This window comes from Aquarana catesbeiana, linkage group LG04 (genome assembly GCF_042186555.1).
Source record: "Aquarana catesbeiana isolate 2022-GZ linkage group LG04, ASM4218655v1, whole genome shotgun sequence".
NCBI classification, from domain to species: Eukaryota; Metazoa; Chordata; class Amphibia; order Anura; family Ranidae; genus Aquarana; species Aquarana catesbeiana.
The window spans coordinates 271682026-271704557 of record NC_133327.1 but is presented as its reverse complement, the minus strand read 5'-3'; the positions used below and the strand labels follow the sequence as shown (position 1 = coordinate 271704557).

Genomic DNA, 22532 nt, shown 5'->3' with positions numbered 1-22532 from the left:
CCAATATTTCATCAGTAACAAACAACTGGCTACTGCCCCCACCTATAATTGGCCTTCACAGCAAGGAGCACATGGAAGGGCGATGCGTGCTAAACAAAACCAGAGAAAATTCCCAGCTCAACTCATCAACCAGTCTGCTACCAACTGAATTGTCCTGTCTAACAGTTTGTGTTAAAATCAGGGTTTTAGTTAGCACACATTTGCAAATACATGCATAACACATAGTGTTGGGTGTACAGTGTGCCCCTGTGCCTTTAAGGGGTGGGCTACCTCCAGGCTCACCTGCCCTCTATCTATCCTTTAGAATGCATGTGCTTCTACTATGTGTGCTAACTAAACCCCTATTTTTAACGCAAACTGTTAGACAGGATAATTTGGTTGGTAGCAGACTGGTTGGTGAGTTGAGCTGGGAATTTCTCTGATTTTGTTTTGCATGCGTTGCCCTTCTATGTGCTCTTTGCTGTGAAGGCCAGTTATAGGTGGGGGCAGTGACCAGTTGTTTACTTTCCACTAGCACCAGTGGTGAGAGTGCTGATGTGGTGTTGTCACATTGTAAATATGAAATACAGAATTAGTCCTAATTCCGTGTTTTCAGTTAGTGTGTGTTTTGGTGTTCGTTATAAAAGCATATCCCACTGGATGACCAGTATATGATTCTATTTCTAATAGTTTTGAATAGAATACGGAATAGTAAGTTGATTTTTTTTTTTTTTTTTTTCTCTGTTTGTCTGACCATAGAGAATCCCCTTTATTTCCAATCCCAGAGACACAACTAGTGAGTGAAAATCAATCCAACCAAGGGGATAGGATGGTGGATGAATAGCAGTGGCACCCAGCATGCCTACCAAAAAGCTAAGTATGTACTAGGTTACTTTGCAGGGCGCCCTGCTGCATCATTTTAACGAGTTCAGCTCCGAAAGGTTTTACCCACTTCCTAACCACGTAATTTTTTGCGACAATGCACTGCGTTGCTTTAACTGACAATTGCAGGGTCGCGCGCCACTTTAAATAAAATTGATGTCCTTTTTTTTTTTTCCCCACAAATAGAGCTTTCTTTTGGTGGTATTTGATCACCTCTGAGGTTTTAATTTTTTTTTGCGCTATAAACAAAAAAAGACAATTTCTGCTATAAAACACATCCAATAAAAAAAATGGAAAAAATCTAATTTCCTCATCAATTTAGGCCAATATGTATTCTGCTGCATGTTTTTGGTGCGTCCACCTTATTTGGTAAGAGTACCCAACCTCTCATCTGTCAATTTGTTTGAAGTACCCATCAGTGCATTCAACTCCTTACCTTACCTTATAGCATATGTTCTAACTCCTATTGGAGATTGAGGAGAAAGAACTTTTCCATCTCACATATACATCTGTGTGGATATGGACACTTCCTGTTTTGTTTTTATGTTTTAATATTCATTTCATATATATTTGTGTGTATGGTGTATTTTTTTACAACCCTCGTTTGCAGTTTGTTTTGAGTCACTTCACATTGTTTTCAGTCCATCGGGACTTACTTTTTGGATGTTTCCTTTTAATAGGTCACAGTTTTTTTTAGCGCTACACAAGTTTTTGACACTTTTACGCAAAAGTTATACTGTCTACAAGCTATGTGATAGATTTATGGACTTTTTTTTTCTATTGTTTTTACTAGTAATGGCAGTGATCAGCGACATTGCAGCGGACAAATCTGACGCTAAGTGACCCTTTTTGGGGACCAGTAACACCAATACAGTGATCGGTGCCAAAAAAAAAATGAGCAATGTAGGTATATTGTATTAATGTACCAGGTACAGAAGAATCATTCAACTAGTAGATTGTGCCCCTTGCACCACCGGTGCTAAAAAAAAATGCACTGTCACTATAAATTACACTGGCAGGGATGAGCAAAGGGTTAAGTGTGCTCCTAGGGAGTGCTTTCCAACTGTGGGGGGAATGCTGAGACTGGAGGAAAACTGAGATCAGTGTTTCTGCTTAGCAGAAATGCAAGAGTTCCATCTTTCTCCCTCACAGAATGATGGTCTGCCTTGTTTACCTCCGTTCTGCCTCTCCTGTGAATGATCGGTGGGTCCAATCACAGTGGGAGCAAAGCTCCCAAAGCTATAATAGAATAAATGTTGGTATATCTCCACAAGGTTGCAGATGATAATATTCAAATAATCAAAAATCAAACGACTCCCAGGGCTGTGCTTTCCTCAACAGGGGAAGGGTAGGTTCTCCTACCATGAGATGTGAACCCACACACCAGCGGTGGTGAGTCATGCAGGCAAGGATGCAAACATGAATTACAGATAACAATCTCCTTGGGTGGTTGAGATGAAGACTCCCTCCAGTAGTTTTACAACAGTCGGCAGGTACTGGAACTGGGGTTGCAACCAAAATCTCCCAATGATATGTGATATCCACAGATCGCTCACCAGTCAACAGTGAGGCATGCCCCAGTAGAAGTCCTGTAGGACGAAATGCGTTGGGTTAATGCTTGCTAAAGCTCCACACACTGCGCAATTTTATACATTATACAAGTGATCACCTTTTTATTGTACACATCGGTCATGATGTTTGTACTTTTTTACATTAAAACTCTACATTTTTGATCTATGCTTTGTGGAGGCTTTCTCTCTTTTTTTCTTTTATGATTATTGCTCCCACTGTTGAGGGAGTCTTCATCTCAACTACCCAAGGAGATCGTTATCTGCAATTCATGTTTGCATCCTTGCCTGCACATTCACCACAGCTGGTGTGTGGGTCCACATCTCATGGTAAGAGTACCTACCCCTTCCCCAGAGACGGCAAAGCAGAGCGATGTTTTGTCTTGCACTTGCAGTTTTGGGGGGGCGGGGGCAGGAACTGTGCAGGCTCTGTGTGCGCTGTCACACCTCTCTCCCCCCTGAGCTGTCACGCAGAAGCCTGTCTGGGGGCAATTGTCTAATTCCCCTCACTTTGGGCGATTTCTTTTAACATCCAACTTCCTGTAGCCCATCTGAAAATAGAAGTGAACGGTAATTTCCCAAATGACACACAAGAAATAACCTGGAAAGTGTTTTAACATTTCCCCACTCTATCCAAAACTACAAAAAAAAAAAAAAAAGTTTAGGCTATACATGTATTTTAAAAAACACTAGTGGATAACAAATGAATAGAGTGTGCTGTTTGTGCGAAAAAGCTTGTAGAGGTTTTCTCAATATCTTGAAGCTGTTGTGGAAAAAGAAATATCCCTTTACTTCGTGTGTGTGTGTGTGTGTGTAAAAAAAAAAAAGTTTGGGTGGGTCTATAATGTAAAGCTTGTAATGAGTGTTCTGTCATTTGATGTTAGCTTCTGAGTTAATCTGTCCCTGTGTGGGAAAACTATAAAAGAAGCATTACTGTTAAAGAAACTCTTGTAAAAAAAAAAAAAAAAAAAAATATATATATATATATATATATATATATATATATATATATATATATATATATATATATATATATATATATATATATATATATATATATATATATATATATATATATATATATATATAATTTTTTTTTTTTTTTTCCATGTGTTAACTGTGTAGGTACCTCGTAGACCTAACAGTGTCACACCCTTTCCTAGTTCTTGTGATGCACCCACCCCTGCAACCTCGATTAAAAGATTTGTGGCTCTTTAGTCATATTTGTGTCACCATTATTTTATTGAAGTTGAAATTCACTATGTGGCCTCATTAAGTCTAGACTACAGTTAAAAGAAGCATTAACTACATATGGATTTTAAAACTGTAATATTAAAAAAAGGTTAATTTCCTTCTTTGAAATCCTGAGGTATCTGTTCCTACTGATGCAACATAGGATCCGATTTGTGAGACACCAAGTGATACAACGTCAATGCCACAGAGTATAAAACGTCAGCCTCCAAAGTTGCACTAAAAGTCGCGCGACTTTGGTGTCAGGCTAGTGTGAACCGAGCCTAAATGCTAAACTGTGTAGTTTTGAAAGAGTTCCTTATACAAAACAAGTTCATTTATCATGCTGTAGGTAAATCTTTGTACGCTCTGCTATAAATTGTGCAGCATGGGTGAAGCTTTTGCTGCTATCCTCCCTGCCAGGACTAAAGTTGACCATACGCTAGCAGATATTCAAACATTCATACAAAAATTCTGATCAGTGCATTTAATGACATGAAGAATGTTTGAAAGTACCTAAAATGTTTCCTTGAAGCAAAACTTCAGTCATTTTTTTAACTTTCCATCTATTAAATCTTCTGCCCTTGTTGTTTTAACTTTTGATAGTAAATCATTTTTTTTCTGCCAGTAAATACCTTATACAGCCCACTTCCTGTTTCTTGTCTGGTAAAAAGCTTAGGCTTATGACATCATGCACATCTCCCTCTCTCACTCTTGTGAGAGTTTGCCAGGAAGGGAGGAGGGATGAGTCATAAGAGGGCCAATGAGAGCTGCAGAGCTGGAGGTGTGCTTCTGTGTAAATCCAGGAAGTGAACAGGCAGCGGCTTCAGCTGCCCACAGTTAAAATGGTTGCAGCCAGACATAGTGGAGGGAGATTTCTGTAGCATATTTGGCAAGTACAGAATCACAGTATATAAAAAATAATATGCAAAGTGGTTGGAGGGAAGCTTCAGAATGGCAAAGATGTTTTTATTACAAATGATGTGAGCAGACTGCAGTTCCTCTTTAACATTTGCTTTTGGAGTGAATCGACTTTCCTGAATGAAAACAACATTCACTGTTGGAAATGTTTCCTGCTTCTTTTGATTTTTTTTTTTGTTACTGCAGTCCATTGGAAAATAGAACAAACATTCTTAGTATGAAAATTTTCAAACAAAATTCCACTAGAGTATCTCTAGCTTTACTGTTACACAGTTTTTGCTTGCCGCGCCATACCATTGTCAATAACCTGGGTTACATATTAATCTTGTATAGAGCTCCTGGGTGTCCACAGAAGAAGCCGCAGTGTATGGCACAAAGAAAAGTGATGGCAGAGCAGAGGTCACAATGTATGGTGTACAGAAAAGTGAAGACAGAAGTGTAGGAAGTGTATAAGGAGTGAATAATGGATGTTGTGACAGTAAAAGCAGTACACTTCACAAAATGAAAAAAAAGGGATGGATAGGAGAAAATAATGCAAAACACTAGTGAATATAGTGTTCTAAAACAAAGAATGTGGCATGAAGCACCCAAGGAAAGCTGTGACAAGTCACAGAGAGGAGGAAGGAGATGGTATCTGTTGTTGAGTGAAGGTTTTACAGGATAATAAATGAACATATGCATAGATAGTGCATACCTTTGTCCTGGTTAAGGTGAATTGCAGGCTGTAGACAGTCACTGCTTTAAATAAAACTTTATATTGACATTTTTGTTTCAAACTATTTTGATTCCTTTATAGTCAGTTGTAAATTGTTTATTGTAGGAATGATTGCATCATTTTATTTCTGAAAGACTGAAGCCGGACGTACACCAATTTTATTCGTTCAGCCTACGTGCTAACAGTACAGATTGGGGAATTCCTCTTCACGGGCTACTGTACTTGACAGCTGGCTGCTCAACTGATAATGTTGATCTTGGTTACTTTGGTTTGTTAATAGAAGGATATTTGGTGGAAGGGTGACTGACAGTATCACCCACAAAGTGCATTTTGGCCAGTTTGTCAGGAACTGGGTGAAATTCAAACAGTATATGGCTAGCTTAGGCCCCATTCACATTTGCAAATGGGGCTTTAGCATTTAGATATGGAAGACCCAGTAGGGGTTTCTGGCGTTTAGCTGTGGGTGGACCCTTATCAGGGAATTTAGTAGACCAGACTGTGGACTGCACAGAGGAAACCAGAAACGCATATAAGTGAATGATAATGGTGTTTATTTAAATAGGTGACAAGTAAGTGAATATAAACAGTGCATAACCAACCACAGACCAACAAACAACAATAGTATATACAAGTAAATGGGAGATAACGGAATCGTAACAAAAGCCAGGCTAAGGTCATACACAGGGAGGTCAGCAGATGAGTAAGGACGGGAAACCAACAGGACAGGGAGAGGACGGATGGATAGGCTACAGGGCAGGGATCCAAGGTAATCAGGTAACAGGAGGACAGGTCCAGGATGGGCTCGGAATAGGGATCGGATCAAGTCAGGTCAGATACAGGCTCAAGGTCAGGAATACAGGCAGCAAGGTCAGGGCACAGGTAGAGAGATACCAAGGCAAGCATGTGAGGGCTTGCCGGGTATTTAAGAGACTGCCAGTAATTGACCTCACGTAACACCTGAGCGCAGGAGGTGCTGTTTGCTCCACACTGCCAGAATACACCCGCTGGTGGACACTGGTACTACGGTCCAGGGATCCAACAGTGCCACCAGCAGGTGAGTCCTCTTATTACAGGTCCTGGGTGTTGGAAGACATCCGCTGGTGAACACTTGTACTGCGATCCAAGAGACCGACAGCCACCAACGGGTGAACCCTTTCATGACAACCCTGCTCACATATAATCACTGGACACAGACTGTGAATAGCTGTTTCTCATTGTTTTCAATGGGGCTTTCCGCCAGCAGCTAATCGTCAGGAACCCCTGCTGCGTCTTCTGCATCAAATCGCTAACGGTCTAATTTGGAAGTGTGAATGGAGCCTTAAAAAGCATATAATAGTATAGGTTTTCCCTGCTGACTACCCTGGCCCCTAAAAAAAAAGTTAAACACATTATTCACCTAAATTATGTGCAGGAGGGCTGCACATGTTTATCTAAAAATTTTGATAAGACTTTACATTTCCATTTAAATTAGGTAAGTTCATGGAAACTTTTTATAACATAGGAATGGAAGACTAAATCTCGCTATATACTGTCAACTGGCTTATTACAAAAAAAAAAAAAAACCCAAATGAGGTGGATGGAGGAAGCCCCCCTGCCAGGACATTGTATTCTGACAGTGACAGCTGATTGGCTGCAGCCACTGATTGAGGAGAATTCTTGAACATGTACCTTTGACAGAAGACGATCCAGGGATGATTAAACACTAAACAAAATTCAATTGATCTCAGCATATCAGGACAACTTTCCAGTTTTCATTGGCAATACGCAACCACAATGATTTCAAAGGTCCATTCTCCCTTTTTAATGTCTATCAACTTGAACAAATACATCACATTGAGACAAGTTTTGAAGAGTAATTATTTGTTTATAATTGCGCAAGGTCTGACTGTTAATATCTCTACTTGTAATTTTTGTATTTTACTGCCTTCCGTTCCTCCGTGTGTACTTTATTTCCTGCCCACATTAGGTGAAAGACAATTAGTGCATTATGGACAGTTTATTAGTATCTCTATCCCTCATACAATTCATTATTTGCAAACCATAATTATACAAGATATGATTGCTCCATCTGAGAAAACTATAGAGTATTCTTTTGAGAATAAAATGTAATTATGAAAGGGTTAATAAACCAACAAGAACATTTACAATTCTAACGAGGCCAGTCCCCAAGGAAGCATGTATATCCTGATGACTTCCCTGTGCTGCGTCACTGAGACCAAGCAAAACAAATATCCTATTAACTGTCTGTAATCCCATATAAAAAGCATTTGTAGCAATAAGATCATGGAACCTCCAAAAAAGGAAGTATGGAAGTATTATATATATATCTATATATATATATATATATATATATATATATATATATATATATATATATACATACATACATATATATATATATATATATATATATATATATATATATATACATACATACATATATACATATACATATATGGAGATCCATTTTTAGGTCTCTCCAGAGATGCTCAATTGGGTTTAAGTCAGGGCTCTGGCTGGGCCATTCAAGAACAGTCACTGAGTTGTTGTGAAGCCACTCCTTCGTTATTTTAGCTGTGTGCTTACGGTCATTGTCTTGTTGGAAGGTAAACCTTCGGCCCAGTCTGAGGTCCTGAGCACTGTGGAGAAGGTTTTCGTCCAGGATATCCCTGTACTTGGCTGCATTCATCTTTCCCTCGATTGCAACCAGTCGTCCTGTCCCTGCAGCTGAAAAACACCCCCACAGCATGATGCTGCCACCACCATGCTTCACTGTTGGGACCGTATTGGATAGGTGATGAGCAGTGCCTGGTTTTCTCCACACATACCGCTTAGAATTAAGGCCAAAAAGTTCTATCTTGGTCTCATCAGACCAGAGAATCTTATTTCTCACCATCTTGGAGTCCTTCAGGTGTTTTTTTTTAGCAAACTCCATGCGGGCTTTCATGTGTCTTGCACTGAGGAGAGGCTTCCGTAGGGCCACTCTACCATAAAGCCCCGACTGGTGGATGGCTGCAGTAATGGTTGACTTTCTACAACTTTCTCCCATCCCCGACTGCATCTCTGGAGCTCAGCCACAGTGATCTTTGGGTTCTTCTTTACCTCTCTCACCAAGGCTCTTCTCCCCTGATAGCTCAGTTTGGCCGGACGGCCAGCTCTAGGAAGGGTTCTGGTCCTCCCAAATGTCTTCCATTTAAGGATTATGGAGGCCACTGTGTTTTTAGGAACCTTAAATGCAGCAGAATTTTTTTTTGTAACCTTGGCCAGATCTGTGCCTTGCCACAATTCTGTCTCTGAGCTCTTCAGGCAGTTCCTTTGACCTCATGATTCTCATTTGCTCTGACATGCACTGTGAGCTGTAAGGTCTTATATAGACAGCTGTGTGGCTTTCCTAATCAAGTCCAATCAGTATAATCAAACACAGCTGGACTCAAATGAAGGTGTAGAACCATCTCAAGGATGATCAGAAGAAATGGACAGCACCTGAGTTAAATATATGAGTGTCACAGCAAAGGGTCTGAATACTTAGGACCATGTGATATTTCAGTTTTTCTTTTTTAATAAATCTGCAAAAATGTCAACAATTCTGTGTTTTTCTGTCAATATGGGGTGCTGTGTGTACATTAATGAGTAAAAAAAATGAACTTAAATGATTTTAGCAAATGGTTGCAATATAACAAAGAGTAAAAAATTTAAGGGGGGTCTGAATACTTTCCGTCCTCACTGTGTGTGTGTGTGTATATGTATATATATATATATATATATATATATATATATATATATATATATACATACACACATATATGTATTTGGATTATATGATGACAATCAAGTCCTAGTGAATGCAGCAATAAGAGAAAATTGATAGACTTTGATTTGTGTTGGTGGAAAGGACTCTTGTCTCTTCCATTGCTTTAAGTAACTATTTTTATTCATTCACTTATTAAAGGCTTTTGTGATTTACATTAAAGCAGAATTTGGATTTTATCTTTGTTTGTTTTGTAAGTGGGTTCTTGTATTGTTTAAGTGGTTTATCAGTTGTATAGCAAAGCCAGATCAAGGGATATGCTAAAATAAGTTAAACGTTTCTGTCCTAAAGGGACTTATGGGATGTCATTCCCGCTATATGGAACCAGTGGCTTTGTGACAATGCCAACATTTATCAGATACCTTTGGCTGGCATCAACTACCAATAAGAGAGTAGTTTGCAGGAAGTCTCTCTCTACATTTTTGTAATTGAACATTTATGAGTTAGTGTGTGAATCTTTTTCCATCGATCTTTAGTCATTTGTATGTTCAAAGCATTTTCCTATTCTGTCAATTTATTAAAAAAAAAAAAGAGATTTCCGGAAAGGAGAGGCATAAACATCTTGAATCAAGGAGAGTGTCTAACAGGCAAGCCAATCTTACAGGTCATTTTGAATGGTAGTGGTGGTCAAAGCATTTCATTTTTTGTGTGTGCTTATGAAATCTTTATATACAAGTAAGCCCACCGAGGCATAAGATGATCACAATCCAGGTGTGTGTGGGCGTGGCGTTTTAGGAAGTGACACAGTCATAAAGTGGTAAACGGCTGGTGAACTATTTTGGTTTCAGCTGTGAAGCAGGGATTTATGGAGACCAGGGGGGAACTCTGGCTTATTTCCTTTGGGTGTTAAGGGGCTGAGGCAGAAGTATATTTTAGTGCTTATAAATTTTTTGAAAGGTCAACAGGGTTAGACCTATTAGAGGATGGGCCTTCATTTTTTGTGGGAGTGTGGAAAATTACTCAAGCCATTCTCCAGAAAGACACAGACTGTACTGATGATATGGCCACTTAAACCATTCTCCAGAAATACCCAATCCCCTCTGACCATATGGGAATTCCAGTCCACAATATGAGTAAGTATGCTAGCTGTATAGCGTTCTCTAATATTTCATAGTCCCATGCCTCCCTGATGGTTGTGGAAGAGATAAAACATCTAGTTGTAATTTAGTTCTTGGACCCATCCAGGTAAACCTGGAGAAAAGGAACTGCATTTCTTTGCAGAGATTGATATTCCTATAAGCAAGGTGTGGAAAAGCAAGTACAGCCATGTGTTCGAACACAGAATGTGTTTAACCAGACCATTTTTTAATATCACGTTTTATGTTTGGAGTAGAGGCGGGAAGTTCTTCCTATACAGATCAGCTTGAGTATGGGATAGATTTATGCCCAAATATTTAATGTAATCGTCTTTCCATGTGAACAGGAATTTTCCTTTTTTTTAGCGCTCCACTTTAGTATAAGGTAGTGTAATATTTAAGACATTGGATCTGGTAAAATCGATCTTGAAATTGGGCATGCATCCAAATAAGTTATAGATAATGTTTTAGAATGCCCATCAAGTGGAATGGCCTTGGAAGCGAGATTTTTGGCTGTGTTAGGAAGAACAAGAGCATCAACATAGGTTGCAGTCTTTTAATCCTCTTTTATTTTGAGGCTGGCCATAGTATTTCTTTGGTTGATTGTTCTTATAAAAGGTCCCAGCGTAAGGATGAATATCCCTGAAGTGTACAATTGTTTCTAGTCATATTAATTTTCACAAAGTCTGCTGCCTCCGTTTTTATGATGGCAATATGCTTATAATCCAGAATGTTATGAAGAGTGATCAAATGAATTGCAATTTATTGCAAAGTCCCTCTTTACCATGAAAATGAACTTAATCCAAAAAAAAAACATTTCCACTGCATTTCGTCCTGCCACAAAAGGACCAGCTGACATCATTTCAGTGATTCTCGTGTTAACACAGGTGTCAGTGTTGACCAGGACAAGGTTGGAAATTGCTCTGTAATGCCGATTGAGTTAGAATAACAGACTGGAAGCTTTATTAGGTGGGTGGTTCTTGAAATCATTGTTCTTCCTCTGTTAACCATGGTTACCTGCAAGGAAACACGTGCAGACATCATTGCTTTGCACAAAAAGGGATTCACAGGCAAGGATATCGCTGCTACTAAGATTGTGCCTAAATCAACCATTTATTGGATCATCAAGAACTTCAAGGAGAGAGCTTCAGTTGTTGTGAAGAATGCTTCAGGGCACTCAAGAAGGTGTCAAGGAGGGCAGCAAAGAAGCCACTTCTCTTGAGAAGAAACATAAGGGTCATACTGATATTCTGCAAAAGCTACAGGGACAGGCCTGCGGTAAAGTCATTTTCTGTGATGAATCCCCTTTCTGATTGTTTGGGTCATCTGAAAAAAACCTTGTCTGGAGAAGAAAAGGTGAGCGCTGTTATCAGTCTTGTGTCATACCAACAGTAAAGCACCCTGAGACCATTCATGTGTAGGATTGTTTCTCAGCCAAGGGAGTGTGGGCTCACTTACAATTTTGAAAAAACGGCATGGGAATTCCCCACAGGGGAACCCCAGCCAAAATTTAAAAAAAAAAATGACGTGGGGGTTCCCCCTAAATTCCATACCAGGGTCTGGTATGGATATTAAGGGGAACACCGCGCCAAAATTTAAAAAAAAAACGGCGTGGGGTCCCCCCCAAAAATCCATACCAGACCCTTATCCGAGCACGCAACCTGGCAGGCCGCAGGAAAAGAGGGGGGGACGAGAGAGCGCCCCCCCTCCTGAACCGTACCAGGCCACATACCCTCAACATTGGGAGGGTGCTTTGGGGTAGCCCCCCAAAACACCTTGTCCCCATGTTGATGAGGACAAGGGCCTCATCCCCACAACCCTGGCCGGTCGTTGTGGGGGTCTGTGGGCGGGGGCTTATTGGAATCTGGAAGCCCCCTTTAACAAGGGGACCCCCAGTGTGAAATGGTAAGGGGGTACAAAAGTACCCCTACCATTTCACTAAAAAATTCAAAAATGTTAAAAATGACAAGAGACAGTTTTTGACAATTCCTTTATTTAAATGCTTCTTCTTTCTTCCTTCATCTTCTTCTTCTGGTTCTTCCTCCGGTGTTCTCGTCCAGCATCTCCTCCGCGGCGTCTTCCCTTCTCCTCGGGCCGCTCCGCATCCATGGCATGGAGGGAGGCTCCCGCTCTTCTCTTCATCTTTTCTTAATCTTCTTTTCTTCTTCTCTTCTTCATCTTCTTCTCTTCTTCATCTTCTTTTTAACAGTTTTTTTGTGAAATGGTAGGTACCCCCTTACCATTTCACACGGGGGGGGGCCGGGATCTGGGGGTCCCCTTGTTAAAGGGGGCTTTGCCCCCCACCCGCAGACCCCCACAACCACCGGCCAGGGTTGTGGGGATGAGGCCCTTGTCCTCATCAACATGGGGACAAGGTGTTTTGGGGGGCTACCCCAAAGCACCCTCTCAATGTTGAGGGCATGTGGCGTGGTACAGTTCAGGAGTCTCTCTCTCGTCCCCCCCTCTTTTCCTGCGGCCTGCCAGGTTGGGTGCACGGATAAGGGTCTGGTATGGATTTTTGGGGGGGCCCCACTCCGTTTTTTTTTGTTTATTTTGGCGCGGGGTTCCCCTTAAAATCCATACCAGACCCTTCAGGTCTGGTGTGGAATTTAGGGGGACCCCCACGTGATTTTTTTAAATTTTGGCCAGGGTTTCCCTTAATATCCATACCAGACCTGAAGGGCCTAGTATGGAATTTAGGGGGACCCCCCCCACGTCTTTTTTTTTTTTTATTTTGGTTCGGGGTTCCCCTTTGGGGAATTCCCATGCCGTTTACGTGTATTGTCGGACCGGCAATGCAATAGCCGCGAGTAGTTTTAAATGACTTTTTTTCCTTTGAAATGTCATTTTGCTGTCAGACTGTTCTAAACACGGGAAACATGCGCCCCTTTACAGGCATACTATAGACACCCCCCAGGTACAAAATTTAAAGGGATATTACACTTTTATTGTTTGACTTTAAACATTATTAAAATCACTGCTCCCGAAAAAACGGCCGTTTTTAAAACTTTTTTTGCATTGATCCATGTCCCCTGGGGCAGGAGCCAGGTCCCCAAACACTTTTTATGACAATAACTTGCATATAAGCCTTTAAAATTAGCACTTTTGATTATTCATGTTCGTGTCCCATAGACTTTAACGGTGTTCGCGTGTTCGAACGAACTTTTTTCCTGTTCGCATGTTCTGGTGCGAACCGAACAGGGGGGTGTTCTGTTCATCTCTATACAACACTTCACTTCACAGCCCCTGATCCCTTCAACCTTGGCAAACAGATGATACTAGAAGTCTGAAAAAACGTAGTCCTGCTCATGAGCGCCTGTGGCGTAAGACTTATGCCCCGTACACACAGTCGGGCTTTCTGACGTAAAATGTGCGATCGGAGCTTGTTGTCGGACCGTGTGTAGGCTCCATCGGACAGTTTCTATTGGAATTTCCGTCGTACAATGTTTGAGATCTGGTTCTAAAATTTTCCGCGAACAGAATCCGTTTGCGCAAATGATTGCGTGTACACAATTCCAACGCACAAAGTGCCACGCATGTTCGGAATCAAGCAAAAGGGAAGCACTGGCTATTGAACTTCATTTTTCTCGGCTCGTCGTACGTGTTGTACGTCACCACGTTCTTGACGTTTGGAATTTCCGACCAACTTTGTGTGACCGTGTGTATGCAAGACAAGTTTGAGCCAACATCCATCAGAAAAATTCCATGGATTTTGTTGTCGGAATGTCCAAACAATGTCCGATTGTGTGTACGCGGCATAAGTCTCAGAGAGATTTCAACTAATATAAATCTGCCCTCCAAAAATACAATTCCAGCCTCCTCTCTGCCAAGCAGACCTATTTTATTTACATTAGCAACTTATCATCCCGTCAACTCTTCTCTACCTTCAACTCTCTACTTCGTCCTCACCGCCTTCACCCGCCAACTCAATCACTGACCAGGAGATCGCCAATCACTTCAAACAGAAGATTGATACAATTCGCGAGGAGATCTCGTTCCGATACCCTCCACGCTTTACACTTCATGCCCACAGACACAATCATTACTTCCCTCTTTCAACCCCACCACTATAAACAAGGTTGCTAAACTACTTGGTAATGTACACCTTACCACCTGCCCTCTGGATCCTGTTCCCTCACAAATGCTACGTTCACCCTCTGGCTCTATGCTACACTCTTTAACCCACATCTTCAATCTCTCCCTCTCTTCTGGCATCTTCCCCAACTCAAAAACATGCACTTGTCTGACCCATACTTAAAAAGCCCTCACTGGACCCATCCAATCTTAACAACCTATGCCCCATCTCCTTGCTCCCCTTCTTATCCAAACTCCTCGAATGTCTGGTCTACAACCGACTGAGCGTCCACCTCGCTGATAATAGCCTTCTTGATCCCCTTCAGTCTGGATTTCGTCCTCAACACTCCACCGAAACTGCTCTCCTAAAACTAACAAACGATCTACTAATGACCAAAACCAATCAACACTATTCTGTACTCCTACTCCTGGACCTCTCTGCTGCCTTTGATATGGATGACCGCCCCTCCTACTCAAAAAACTACATGGCTTTGGTCTCCGTGAATGTACTCCTCGCTGGTTCTCTTCCTACTTATCCAACTGCACCTTTAGCGTTTCTTACAACTCTACTTCCTCCTCTCCTCTTCCTTTCTCTGTTGGGGTCCCCCAAGGTTCTGTTCTTGGACCTCTCCTATTTTCAATCCACACCTCCTCCCTGGGTCAACTGATAGCCTCCCATGGCTTCCAATACCACCTCTACGCTGACGACACCCAAATCTATTTCTCTACCCCTCAGCCCACTCTCTCTGTCTCCTCGCGTATCACTAATTTACTATCAGATCTATCAGTCTGGATGTCACACCACTTCCTCAAACTCAATCTATCCAAAACTAAACTTATTATTTTTCCTCCCCCATATGCCCCTCCCCCTGATCTCTCTGTCAAAATCGATGGCACAACTATAAGCCCAACCTCACACGCCAAGGTTCTAGGTGTAGTCCTGGACTCTGTACTCTGCTTTAAGCAACACGTCCAATCACTGTCCAAATCCTGCTGCCTCAACCTCCGCAACATCTCCAAAATACGCCCCCTTCTAACCAATGACACAACAAAGCTCTTAATTCACTCGCTGGTCATCTTTCGCCTCGACTACTGCAACTCCCTTCTCTTTGGATTACCGCTACATAGTCTATCACCTCTTCAATCCATCATGAATGCTGCTGCCAGACTCATCCACCTTACCAATCGCTCTGTGTCTGCTACTCCTTTCTGTCAATCCCTCCACTGGCTTCCGCTCGGCCAAAGAATTACATTCAAAATACTAACAACTACGTACAAAGCCATCCATAATTTCGCCCCCAACTACATCACTAGCCTAGTCTCTAAATACCAACCTACTCGTTCTCTTCGTTCCTCTCAAGACCTCCTGCTCTCTAGATCCCTCATCACCTCCTCCCATGCTCACCTCCAGGACTTTTCTAAAGCCTCTCCAATCCTATGGAATGCCCTACCCCAATCTGTCCATTTATCTCCTACTTTTTTAGCTTTTGGACGATCCCTGAAAACCCTTCTCTTTAGAGAAACCTACCCTACCCACACCTAACAACTTTATTTTAATTTTCTCCATCAGCTCATCCCCCACACGTTGGCGAGATGCGACTTCGATCCATCATCGGCAATGACAAGGGTGGGACAGGAATAGTTGTTGGATCAGCTCCAGGCTCCTGCTGGAAAAACAAAGTAAGGTTGAAACGGGACAACACATCTGCTGAGATTTTGCATTTGCCTGGAATATGTCTACAGAAGATATTAACCTGTTGATGGAGTGACAGCTGCGCGAGCCTGCGCTGGAAGGACATGATGGGGGAGTGACTTGGATCTACCTTTATTGATGATGTTGGCCAAGGCCTGATTGTCCGTGGTGAAGAGCACCGTTTGTTTGTCCAAGTGTGGCCCCAGACCTGGGCAGCTGCCACGATGGGATATAGCCCGTGGAGGCTGCGGCATTGGTGACCACCTGTGGTGACTCCACTGACACTGCCAGGATGAACATTGTAATGCCGTTCCAGCTGGTAAGGAACTCGTCCCACATAGCTAAGTCTGCTACTGCTGCTTGATCTAGTTGCTGACCTCTAACTGGGCTAGTCTGGACCTTCCCTCCTGTTTGAGTTGACAGGTGGTCCTCGGGTGAACTTTATGGCATGCTGTGCAAATGTGGAGTAGCCTGCACTGGCTATGGAAGCATCCGTCGTTATTAAAACTGTTGCAAATGGGGGCTCCTCCTAGAGAAAGGATGGGCCGTCCTAGTCTGTCCACTGGCTGTGGCTGACCGGGGGCTGGGAATCCCTGACTGGTGCTGGAGGAGGAAGGGGTGTAGAAGGGGCGCTTTGTGGTCGATTCAGAGCACCAATTCGCCATGTGGGCGGACTGGCAAATGGTGCAGAGCAGGGAGCGGAGGCCTGCGAAATGGCGGCAGAATAGCTACGTGTCAGAAACGCTCCAGTCCATCTTGACCTGGAACTTGCTGAGATTGGCAGCTGCCTTGGCCAAAAATGAGCAGTGGTAGTCATAAAAGGCATGCCCTCCATACTTGTACCCTAAATCTGTGACTGAATGGAGGTATAGGTACAGCTCCTCCCTCCTGCTGGGGGTGGCTGAGCAGACAACATCCCTGAACATCCAGAATGCCAACACGAATTTGGTGACTGTTAGTTTGCGGCTGAGCCTGGGGTCTTTCGACTTGGTCCATGTGCAGAGGGACTGCACGCTGCCACTCTCTGAGCCCGTGGAGGGTGACAGAGGGGCGGGTGTGAGGTCATCACTGCCGACCTGCGACATGACTCAGACTGCAAGAAAATAAGGGGGGTGCAAGTGTTATGAAGAGACTTAGTATTGGATAGAAAGCAAGTGGGGTACAGACACTGGGTTTTAAGAGAGGTTTTGTGAACTACACACCTGAGTGACGCAATGGGTAGCGAGGTCCTGGCACGGATTAAGACTGGGTCGACCAGAAAAAAAGAGTAACATGTATGTTCCTTTAGCTGAGAAGCAAGGTGACCTATCCTTGCCATGCGATTGGCCCTGGTGGGATGCAAACTGTATGTTCTTTCTCCCTGTGTGTGTGTGTGTGTGTATATATATATACAGTATCTCACAAAAGTGAGTACACCCCTCACATTTTTGTAAATATTTTATTATATCTTTTCATGTGACAACACTGAAAAAATGACACTTTGCTACAATGTAAAGTAGTGAGTGTACAGCTTGTATAACAGTGTAAATTTGCAGTCCCCTCAAAATAACTTAACACACAGCCAAGGTCGCAGTCTGCTCTGCTGAGACAATATTGCATAATCGCAAGGGCCTCAGTCTGGTTTGCTGAGATGATATTGCATGGTAGCAAGGATCTCGATGTGTGTGATGTTGGTTTTTGAGATGATATTGCGTGGTTGCAAGGGTCTCAGTCTGGACTGCTGAGACAATATTGCACGGTCGCAAGGGTCTCGATTAATGTCTGGCTGCAATACTGTGTGGTTGCAAGGGTCTCTGAGTATGAGGTTTGTTTTTGAGACGATATTGCGTGGTAGGAAGGGTCTCAACAGGTGTCAGGTTGCTGGGCCGAGACTGCATGGTGGCAAAGGTTTTTTTTTTTAATGAGTGAGGGGTAGCTGAGACGATATTGCTTTTTGCAAGGGTCTCAACAAGAGTGACAGGCTGCTGATACAGTTTTGCATGGCTGCAGGGTCTCAACGAATGGGAGTTGGGTTAGTGAGAAAAAGGATAGAAACACCTGGCTGTTTGGCGGTTTACCGTACCTCTAAGCAGTATAAGTGCTAAGGACAACATCCATTCGATTCATAGGTTCCTTATGGGGAACTAAAGAATGACCTGGAGGACAACGAACGGTAGCGAATTAATACGACATAAAGAAAGTGGTGATGAATCTTACCTACGACAGTGAGCCATGCGAGTGGTTTGTGGCGGGAGTGCAACATATCGGGAAGGTGTGGCGTGGTGCCGTGCATGAAGCAAAGCAACAAAGTTTGAAGAATGGGAGAAGTGCGTACGAATGATTTGTAAGTTGCACTGCGGGACCCGAACACATGATATGGGTGACACTGCGAGAGGCTACGATTTGACATGACAAAACATGGTAACGAATTCTACCTGCGACCATGGCCGTGCGACCTGGGTCTGTATTGGTCTGTAGTGGGCATGCAACGTATCCGAAGAATGTCGTATGGTGCCATGAACCGTGTATGAATGATTCGTAAGTTCCACTGCGGGATCCAAACACATGGTATGGGTGATACTGCGAGTGGCTACAAATTGACATGACAAAAGATGGTAGCGAATCCTACCTGCGACAATGGCCGTGCAACTAGGTCCGCATCGGTCTGTAGTGGGTATGCAACATATCCGAAGAGTGTAAAAAAAAAAAAAAAGAAAATATGACTCGATTTGGCAAGTAACGGGGGGGGGGGGAATCGTGTATGAAGGATTCGTAAATTTGCGGCGGCAACTGAACACACGATATGGGATATGGGGGAAACAACAAATGGTATCTATTTAGGACAAGATACGAATACAACTAAGCTACCTGCGACAGCGAGCAAGACTTGATCGACAAACCACGAATAAGCAACCGCAACACACTATTCAGGAACAACAGACTCATGAACACGAAGTGAGCTGAAGAGTCGGACTGGTGATGTAATGAATCGTGCACTGGAACCGACAAAGACCATAGGCGAGTGGGCTGCTTAAATACCCTCCAGGCTCCTCCCATAAATTCAGGCCACCATACTGGCCTTCTTATTTACCCACACTGCGAGTGCACTGCAGTGTACCTGCAAGCTTTCCTGTGGGTTTGCTGCACTTAGCCATAGACTTATATTATATCCTGCTGTTTTACCACCCCCCCAACTTTTCATGTGAACAAGCCCTAAGGGTGCTGCTCCTGAATGCAACTGAGGGCTTTTTCACAAGTGTAGCAGCACTGCTGCTCCTCTGAAAAACATTTGAGTGTGTTTGACAGGTGGTTGGGAGGCGATATGTTGCCTCACCACTTGATTTAAAGCTGACCATACGTGCTTCCTCTGTAATTTGTTGGTGGTATATAAATAAAGAAAATAAAATACAATTTAAAATGTAAAAAATAATGTGGACAGAATTCTCTCCTCTCTATACCTTAGAATATTTAGCAGAGACACTGGTAGAGGGACTAGACTGTTCCACACCTGGAAGAAAGACATACCTACCCTCAATACTGAGGATTGGGAGAGGAAGGGATTCAGCAATACATCCGTTAATGAAATCGGCCAGAGATAGGTATAGCCAACTTAAATTCCTTCACAGAGCATATTACACCCCTCAAAAACTTTCAAAGATATACCCCGCCCAGTCTGACAGATGTCCTAAATGCTACAATCAGTTTGGTACCTTCCTGCATGTTGTATGGTCGTGCCCCCTTATTCAGGAGTTTTGAGCAGAGGTAGTGAACGTGATAAACTCTGTGGGAAGCTTGTCTGTGCCTATGGATCCTCTATTTGGGTATCTGTGACACTGTCACTTTCAACACTCATAGCCGATTGTTTATATTTTATGCAGCGCTCTATGCCAGAAAAGCATAGAAGTTCAAAAAGATCTGGGGCGCCTGGGTTAAAACCTAAACTCCTGACAACTCTGGGGCTCAACTTCTGTGCTAATTAATAAATGGGTTGTACTGAAACGTCTTTCCCTCTCTCCCATTTCCACACCCCCCCCCCCCGGGCAAATTATACTGACTGTTTTTATTAAGCTAGATAGAGGACTAGGCTCTACGTGAACTTCATTCTCTAGATGTAACATACTGTCTACTATAACATGCTTGTTTCGAGATATCCATCTCTTATATCTACTGCACTGAACTGAACTTTGTGCCTTAAAGGTTTGCCCACCCCTGCAAAAATTAAAAGCCAGCAGCTACATATACTGCAGCTGCTGACTTTTATTAATTGGACACTTAACTGTCCTAGAGTCCAGCGATGTCGGCATAGCAGCTGATGTTTCCATCAGCTGTCGGGTGCTGCCACCGCCATTGCCGATGAGGGAACCCGGTAGTGAAGCATTACGGCTCCACGCCGGGTCCCTGCTGCGAATGCACAAGGCACCGTTGCGCTGTCCTACTGGCCCGGCGGTGGAGGGAGCCGAGCTGCTGACATAATTTGCCGGGGCCCGGTCCCCGGGAAGTGGGGTACCTGTCAAGTGGGTACCTGTCAAATGTGGCACTAGAGGGGGGGAGAAGACAAATAAGTGGAAGTTCCACTTTTAGGTGGAACTCTGCTTTAATGTTCAATTTTCTTTTCATTTTCTTTTATATTTTTGGATGTAGTGTTTCTCTCCTTATGAGATAAATAGAAACTTTTCTGTTAAAAAAAGAATAAAAATGTAATCAATTGAAATAATACATACTTGGTTGGATCTTTCGCTGGCTATGACCAAAGATTTGTCCATGTATGGCCATCTTCAAGTTCCTACAAACATTAGATGGCACTCAGCCTTTTATGCAGCCAAGTAACCTTTTTAGTGAAAGTTCTTTTTGCATACATGAATGTTTGAATTGGCTGGACTTTCATGTTTGTGCCTATGGTGAAAGTAAAGGGAAAGAACATTGCAGAAAGCAGCCTGCCCTTTTCCAATATTCATTCTCTCTCTCTCTCTCTCTCTCTCTCTCTCTCTCTCTCTCTCTCTCTCTCTCTCTCTCTCTCTCTCTCTCTCTCTCTCTCCCTCCCTCTCTCTCTCTCCCTCTCTCTCTCGTTTAGGTCACCAAGAAGAGCAGAGGATGGCAAGGCGGATTTGTGGGTAAGTGGAGGTGGTCATGTTGCAGAAGGAGAAAAGTGAATTCCCGCTAAGAAAGAACAGACTGTGTAAAGTGTTGCAGCGTCACCTCACTGAGACATACATAGAGACTTTTGATGATTGGAAAATACCTCATGTTGGATGGTTCACTGAATGTTATTTCTTCAATACATGGACTTTCAAATACAATGCTGTGTGGATTACTGTCTGTGGAGATATATTTCTCAATTGGGATTTCACTTGCTATTCACAAGCCCCAATTGAGTGGAGGCACTGCGCTTGTTATGCCGTGTATACAGGAGCGGACTTTCGACGGACTGAACAACGAAGGACTTTTTGACGGACTTTCGACGGAGTTCCGACGCAATGGACTTGCCTACACACGATCACACCAAAGTCCGACTGATTCGAACGTGATGACGTACGACCGGACTAGAATAAGGAAGTTCATAGCCAGTAGCCAATAGCTGCCCTTGCGTTGTTGTTTGTCTGTCGGACTAGCATACAGTCCGTCGGAATGATTTGAAACATGTTCTATTTCTAAAGTCCGTCTGATTTTTCGACAGCAAAGGTCCGATGAAGCCCACACACGATCGAATTGTCCATCGGACCTTTGCTGTCAAAGTCTGGTCGTGTGTACATGGCATAAGAGATCCTGTCCTGATCACACTGATTATGAAGACTCTGCTCCTAAATACTATACAGGTGATGCCATCATACCTCAGTAGCTGCAGAGAGAGAAAAGAATAGCGCTACACACATCTAGCTTTTTAGCTAGTTGTGTTGCATCTTCCTGTTAATACCTTTCTCTGATAAGAGCTTGACCCTAGATCTTGCTGTTAGACTGACTTTTGTTAATATATAATCAAGTGTAAACAAACACAGTATAAAGCAATGAGAGATTATGTACACATGGCAGATAAAAGGATGTGCTTACCTATGACCTAAGATAAATTCCCTATGCTCTTGTAAAACAAACTGCATTAGCATGCTGTACCCATAATTCAGGAATATAACCCACGTGATGTTTTAAGTTCTATTTTCAATAATATATTTCTATATAAATAAAATTATAAAAAATATACCCTTTATTTTTACCTAAAAATAAACATTATTGCCTATATTTGTTCCATGGTAATTTCAGTTTAGCAAGCAGCTTTTTGACAGAGGGGAGCGTAGAGTTTAACGTGGTTGTAAACCCTTACATATACAGTGGAGAAAAAAAAGTCCACACACCCCTGTTAAAATGTCAGGTTTCCTGTGATGTAAAAAAATGAGACACAGATAAATCATTTTTAGAACTTTTTACACATTTTAATGTGACCTATAAACTGTACAACTCAGTTGAAAAACAAACTGAAATCTTTTAGGGGGGAAGTAAAAATAAAAAAATAAAATAATGTGGTTGCATAAGTGTGCACACCCTCTTATAACTGGGGATGTAGCTGTGTTCAGAATTAAGCAATCAAATTCAAACTCATGTTAATTAGGAGTGAGTA

General features: G+C 42.6%; 1 long non-coding RNA gene across 1 annotated transcript; it reads left to right on the top strand.

The window, feature by feature from the left end:
* The first annotated feature begins 475 nt into the window (after positions 1-475).
* Positions 476-21040, top strand: LOC141139933 (uncharacterized). The gene is made up of 3 exons (XR_012243839.1): positions 476-856; positions 1655-1768; positions 20997-21040. It is a non-coding gene; the product is annotated as an uncharacterized lncRNA (long non-coding RNA).
* Positions 21041-22532: the final 1492 nt, after the last annotated feature.